Raw genomic sequence first — 6,946 nt, 5'->3', positions numbered from 1 at the left:
ATCTATCTATCTATCTATCTATCTATCTATCTATCTATCTATCTATCTATCTATCTATCCAGATATCCATCCATTCACCCACCCACACACCTACCTACCTACCTGTCTAGAGTTTCTAGGAGGAATTTAGGAATTCCATTTGTCCAAGAGCATAGGAATCTTCTATAAATAGTTCTTCTACCTGGGAGCCAAGATGGATACTGTGTCATTTGAGGGCAGGGATGCTCAGGACCCCAAGCACATAAGGTTAAGTAAATAATACTAACAGGTACTTTATAGTTTGTGTGTTTAACCCTTATGTGTCAGAGACTCTTATGACACAAAGGGCTCACTCTAAAATTTTCTCACTCTTTTGGACTGTTTATCACTCACCATCCCAGAAATATGTAACTCTTTGAACATAATCCCTTCATATATTGATACTGACACTTCCCTTACAAGCATGAAACTCACAGTAGTACAGAAGAAAGTCTTATTAAAAAGAGGAAAGCAAAACAGACTCTAGAAGGAGTCTTCATTAGTCCCGAGCAGTCAAAAATCCAGGAGTCCCTCAGAGCCTAATAAGAGCATTTCTTTGGTGGAGATCTGTCATAGGCTTTTCTTTATCTCTACTAATTAAAAGTAGGTGGGGAGTGATGAGAGAAGTGGAGTTTTTCCTCTCTCATCCTGCAGCTTCCCAGCATTCCTCATGGTTCTTTTGAGCATGAATCCTGCTTTTGACACTTACTAGATGTGTGACCCTGGGTAAATCATATGACCTCTCTGCTTCTCAGTTTCCTCTTCTGTAAAATGAAGATTATAATAGCTCTTATCTCATAGTCTTATGTGGCTCAAATCAGAGTAATGTATATAAAGTGATTTACATATTTAAAACCCTTTAAAATGTTAGCTATTATTACTACTCTTTAGAAAACCATCAGGTCCATGTGGTTTCTCAGGTAAGGTAAAGGCAAATCTCTAGGGCTCTTCGTTTTTTGAGACCCCTTATCCAATGCAAGAGGATCATGGTGTATTGCGTAGAATGCTGGACATGGGGTAAGGAAGACTTACTGTTTAAATCCTTTGATATTTATTAGCTTTGTGGCCATGGGCAAGTCACAAGCTCTCTGAGTCTTAGTTTGCTCATTTGTCATATGAGAATAATATCTGCTGTACCTGATCCACAAGACTGATGTGTTGCTCAAATGAGCTAATGTATATAAAGTACTTTGCAGTTTTTTTAAAAAGCAATTGGGGTTAAGTAACTTGCTCAAGGTTACATGGCCAGTTATTTCTGGGTATGGTGCTAAGTATCAGAGCCCGGATTCGATCCCAAGTCATCCCGACTCTGGGGCTGGTACTCTTACTCACTGCTCCATCTGGCCTCCCCAATTTTGCGCTTTCTAAAGGGCTATATAGATATCAGTTATTATTTACATAGATGAGAAAAGAATAGTCAGACCTTTCTTCTTTCAGCTCTTTCATTATCTATCTCTCCTTGCCTCTGCAATCTCCAATTGCCAACCCACTTAAGGTGCATGCCATTTAGTCCCAGAAGTTGTTAAAATAGCAGAGAGGAAGAGCAGAGTTACTGACTGGTGTTGTGACACAGACCCAGAAGACCAGACAAACTCTTCCACTTAGCAGCAGTTTTGACCCTGGAAATTAACTTTGTCTGCAACTTAGTTTTCTCACTGATGAACTAGGGATAATGACACTTAATCTTCATCCTTCACTGGATGGGCAAGGGTTTGAAGAATATAGCTCACATACTCTATACATATAAAGGCAGCCCTTCTACTCTCCAAAATGGGCATGATGACCAGACCTTTATGTAGGAAAAGTACCCAGCTGCATCACTGGCTTTTGGTATACCTAGCATTCTTGTCCATCTTGGATATTAGAACACTGACCCCTAAACGTACCTATTCTGACTAGGAATCCTTCTGTGTCTAATAGTTTGACTTGATATGGTTCACTCAGACCATACGTTCATCCCTGGCCCCACAGTACCTTTCTATACAAAGGGGTTGCCTGACTATGACCTATAGCATTTTGGTTTGCTATTCCTTTCTGATTTGTCTGCTCCTGGGACTTTCTGGATTTACCTCCCAGGATCTGACTCAAACTGAAGGTAGAAGCAAAGAATGTGAGAATGAGACAGGGAGCTGAGAGAAGGTATTTTTGAATGGTTTTCAACCATTTGTAGAGAATGTAAGCTATTTGAGGACAGGTTCTGTTTTCACTTTCCCTTTTATTCTCAGCACCCATTAGGTGCTTAATTAATACCTCCTGACTTCACTTGTAAGTGGTGAAATAAACTAGGTTCTAGAGCCTATCTTGGATTCTCTAAAAGAAGAGTGAAGAACAAAGTCCTACCTGAAGCACTGATGATACCATTTTCAGCTCCTTTCTTTATCTAGGAGGGCCTAGGTTGTGGTAAGGCGGGGCTAATACTAAACTTCTGTCCTTTTTGTACCTTCTCTATTTCAGAGAATGATAGATTTTCAGAGTTGGAAGCAGACTCAGAAATCATATGGTCAAGTCTGGCAAAGTGGTAGCATAGTGAATAAAGTATTATATCTCAAGTCTGGAAGACCTGAGTGCCAATGTGACCTCAGATACTAATTAGCTATGACCCTGTGTGAGAATGCCAGCACCTACTTCCCAGGGTCATTGTGAGGATCAAATGAGATAATATTTGTAAAGTAATTTACAGATTTTAAAGCTCTATATAAATTCTAGTTGTTAAACACGTATCTGAATAAAAGTCTTGCTATAATATTTCTGACAAATGATCAATCATTTTTTTACTTGAAGACTTCTAGTAATGGGGAGCCCAGTCAGTGAAACGAACTGTGCACTAAACTTGGAAACTTGGGACCTAAGTTCAAATCCTGGCTGCACTACTTACTACCTGTGTGACTTTGGATCATACTATATCTTTTTGAGTCTCAGTTTCCTCATCTGTAAAATGAGGGAGTTGAACCAGATAGTATCAGTGATATGATTTTAACTCTTGAGGTAGCCCATTCCATTACTCCTTGTTAGTAAGTTTATCTTCACTGCTTGTTAGTAATTGTTAATGTTTTTTCCTTGTGCCAAACATAAACATAACTTTGAAACTTTTACCCATTTGTTCCAAGTCCTCCCTTTTAAAGTCAAGTAGAGCAAGGCTAATTCCTCTTCCATATGGTAATCCTTCAAATATTTGAAGACAGATATCATATTATCACTGCAACACCCCATGGCTAAATAGCTCTAGTTACTTCAACAGATTATTACATGGCATTTTAATGTAGCCTCATTCTCTGATATTCCACTTTTTCTTGCTGTGGGCTGGTCCTACTTAATACATGAGAGATTAGCCTTATTATTATCACTATGACTTAGCTGCCATGATCACAGCATGAGGGTCTTACTGAATGCACATTCTATTAGGGGATGTTCATTATAGCAGTGGGAAGAAAAAGCAATAAGGTAAATCCATTACATTCCCTATGCAACCGAACAATTTAGCATTCGACAGATTCAGCATTGTAAATCCCATTCTTAGGTTCATGTCTCTTAATTGGACACATCTTCCCAAGGAATCTAGTCATGCACAGAATTCTGTGATATCTCTTCTAGCAACCTGTTTTCTCTGATTCCTTGATCTCCCATGATGTAATGTCCTACTTTTACTGTAAGTTGGCATAATGAAGCAGCTTTACCTGTAATTTAATTCAATTCAAGACACACTTTTTAAAGCCTCTACTATTTGCAATTCCTCATGTTAGACACCTTAGAGAATACAAAGCTGAATAAGATATAGTCGGGTCAAGCCAAATTAGCAAGCATGAACGTCCTGACTATCCTTACGTTATCATGGAATCAAAAGACTAGTATCCTGTTCCAAACTCTCCTATTTAACTAGTAATAAGACTCTGAGGAATTCAATTTGTCTGGGACTCAGTTTTCTCTTTTGTCAAATAGGAATAATAACACTTGCTCTGAATCTTTCATAGGACTGTTGAGGCTTGGATGGGACAATGGGTGTAAAAAATGCTTTCAAACAAAGTGCTGTGGAAAAGTAAGGTAAGAACATTATTTTGTTTGTTTGCTTTTTGACTGAACTTGTGACTTTGTCTGCTCAGGGAGCCACTATTGAGAAATGTCTGTCAACAGACATTTTGCCTTCTCTTGCCCAGATTCAGGGATCCACTTCACTTCACTTCAGGGCTATCTCCAAACCATTCTCTCCCCTTTTCTAGCTCCTCTTTATGTGCTGTCTCTTCCCATTAGAATGTAAGCTCCTTGAGGGTAGGAATATCTTTTTTTTGCTTGTATTTGTACTCTTAGTCCTTAGCATAGTACCTGGCACATAGTGAGCACTTAATAAATTCTCTCTCTGCTCCTGTCTCTCTGTCTGTCTCTGTCATACACACACACACACACACACATTTGTGGATTGACAAGAGAGATGAATAATATAGCACTTATTTTGGCCTATGAAGTAGTTCCACCCATCTCCTCTTCTCTCCCACTTGTGTTTCTAAACACTTCATTATTCAGAAGCATGAAAGAGTTGAATCTGTGTAGTTTATTCAAAGCAGTTTGTTGTATGGGGAAAAGCACTGGATTTGGCATCAAGAGATTTGTGCCCAAGGGCCAGTTTTCCCATTAATGAGGTGTGACATTAGGAAAATTATTACTTCCTCTATTTGGGCCTCAATTTCCTTATCTGTGAAATGAGGAAATTGGACAGATGACCTATCAATTGCCTTCTAATTCTAGCATTCTGATTCTATGCAGAGAATGAGGTGATTTTAACTTGTGAACTGTGAGGAATTATTCCCTGTGCTCAGGCCACTTCAATGGCAAGGGTCAGAGAATATTACATTTATTGTCACCACAATTTCATGGTAGGAAATGATCTTTACTTAGTAAAGAAATAGTGAATAAGAGAATATTCACTTGAGGGAAGTGAAAATGAAGTATGGATGGGAATAAATTTGACCAACCCAAACGTTGTTCAAGAAGGCAGAAAGGTATGGGCATAATTATTAAAACAATAGCTAAGACATCTGTTAGTAGGTTTTTGGAAAAGAAGCCTACAAAAGATGTTTTCTGATGTCTGTACAAAGAAAGAGATGTAGGATTCAATTATCTTTAACTAAAAGGATAGTGTAAAAAATCTATTTTTATGGTATTCAGGAGTTATTTCTCCCCCCTCAGATGCTGGGTGCTTACAAATAACCCCCTGAGATTACAGCAATGCAGGGAAATTTAGGAGGGTTGACAATTATCTATGAGTGTACTGAGATTCTAGAAACAAATTCTGCTTTGAAATCCAAACAAAGAAAACAAAACAAAATATGTTTTATTTATATCACTGTTTTTGAAAGTCCTGATACTTAATGACTTTAATCAAATTTATGCATTTTATTTATAGCCCCTTTTATTAGTTTCTGGAACCTGCTGATGTAGCACCATTGTGTATGTGTATGTTTTTAACAGGATCTACGGTATTGCCATAATAAATATTAAAGCAGAAAATTCACACATTTCCCACCCCAACCCCCAAGAGTAAGAAGTTTGAAAGTGCATGTAGATTTGGCCACCGTGAATTCATACATTGTGTATGGGATTGTAAAAACTAACGCTGAAAATTTATTGCCTTCGTGGGCCCAGAATTGGCACTGAATAACAAAGGCTGGTTGAGAGGTATTTGCCCCTATAGATGTGGTGGAGACCAGCAGAATGTTTATTGGGACAGTCCCATAGGTCATTGACCATATTCAGTGTTCTCTTATTAACCTGGGTTCATGCTGAACAATGGCATATGGCCTTAAAACCTAACATATGTCCTGAATTTACAGTGTTCTGGGAGTGGCTATTAGGCTCAAGAAGGCAAGATGGCCCAGTGCATTAGTAGACTAGGAATCTAAATCCCATGGTTTATAGTATGGGTTGCTGACCTGGGGTCTATGGACCCCCAAAGGGTCTATGGATAGATTTCAGAGGGTTAATGAACTTGGATGGGAAAAAATTACATCTTATTTTCAGTAATTATAATTGACATTTAGCATTTCCTTCAATTATGATTTTAAATCATCAGCAACAGCATTATTTTGAAAGAGGGTCTATTTAGGCTTCACTAAATTGCCAAAGGGTCCATAACACATAGAGCTTAAGCTTCGTTTTATAAGTTGTCCCAATTCATTGGCTCTTAGGGTTGAAAAGGACCTCAGAGATCTTCTACTATAATTGGTACCTGATCAAGAATGACCTTTAAGGATGAGGTCATTCAATCTCTCTTTGACAATGTTTAGGGGTGGGACATTCTCAATGAAATCCATCTGCATAATATACCCTTAGTTCATTTACTCTCATCATCAATATATGTGACAAGTTTTTAAGAGAAAGGAAGATTTAGATAATAGTAGTACAAATGGATTAATGACATAAACTTTAAAATTAACATGCAATTTGATGTTGAAACTACTGAGTTAATGCAATACTCTGATTCAAAATAATTTGAATAGAGAGACAGTATGGTGTGATGGAAAGTGCTGGCCTTTGAGTCATGAGACACCTTGGTTTACATTCTGGATCTTATATTTACTAGTTACATCATAAGTGAGTAAAAAATAAATATCTTCTCTGAAACTCAGTTTCTTCATCTATAAATAGGTATAATAATACTTGTACTATTTTCCTTATAGAGTTGTGAGAAAAGAATTTCATGAACTGGAAAGCAATCTAAAAATGTGAGTTTTAAATATTCTAAAATTCCAACTCCTATACATTTGTGCTTAAAAACACACAAATGTTTTTTTCCCCACAAAACCAAAACCAAATGAAAAAACCCCTCCATTGATTTCTGTCTTATCCCAATAATCCTCTAAGTTAGAAAAGTCTTTTCTACCATCTTTGTAGCACTTTTACTTTTCTTGTTTACTTATCACCGTTTATTTATTATTAT

At 37.5% G+C, this 6,946-nt stretch overlaps 1 long non-coding RNA gene across 4 annotated transcripts in view; it reads left to right on the top strand.

Moving 5' to 3' along the window:
• The window catches only part of LOC138164102 (uncharacterized), a 218,656-nt gene that overhangs the window by 10,774 nt on the left and 200,936 nt on the right, over nucleotides 1–6,946 (top strand). For all 4 annotated transcript variants that reach the window (XR_011169000.1, XR_011168998.1, XR_011169001.1 and 1 more), the window contains exon 2: nucleotides 3,987–4,056. This is a non-coding gene — a long non-coding RNA (uncharacterized lncRNA). The remainder of the gene's footprint in view (nucleotides 1–3,986; nucleotides 4,057–6,946) is intronic.

This window comes from Petaurus breviceps, unplaced genomic scaffold, assembly GCF_028583685.1.
Source record: "Petaurus breviceps papuanus isolate PSGF00001 unplaced genomic scaffold, PetGlider_PUasm1.0 189, whole genome shotgun sequence".
NCBI classification, from domain to species: Eukaryota; Metazoa; Chordata; class Mammalia; order Diprotodontia; family Petauridae; genus Petaurus; species Petaurus breviceps.
This window is presented reverse-complemented; position numbering and strand designations above follow the sequence as displayed.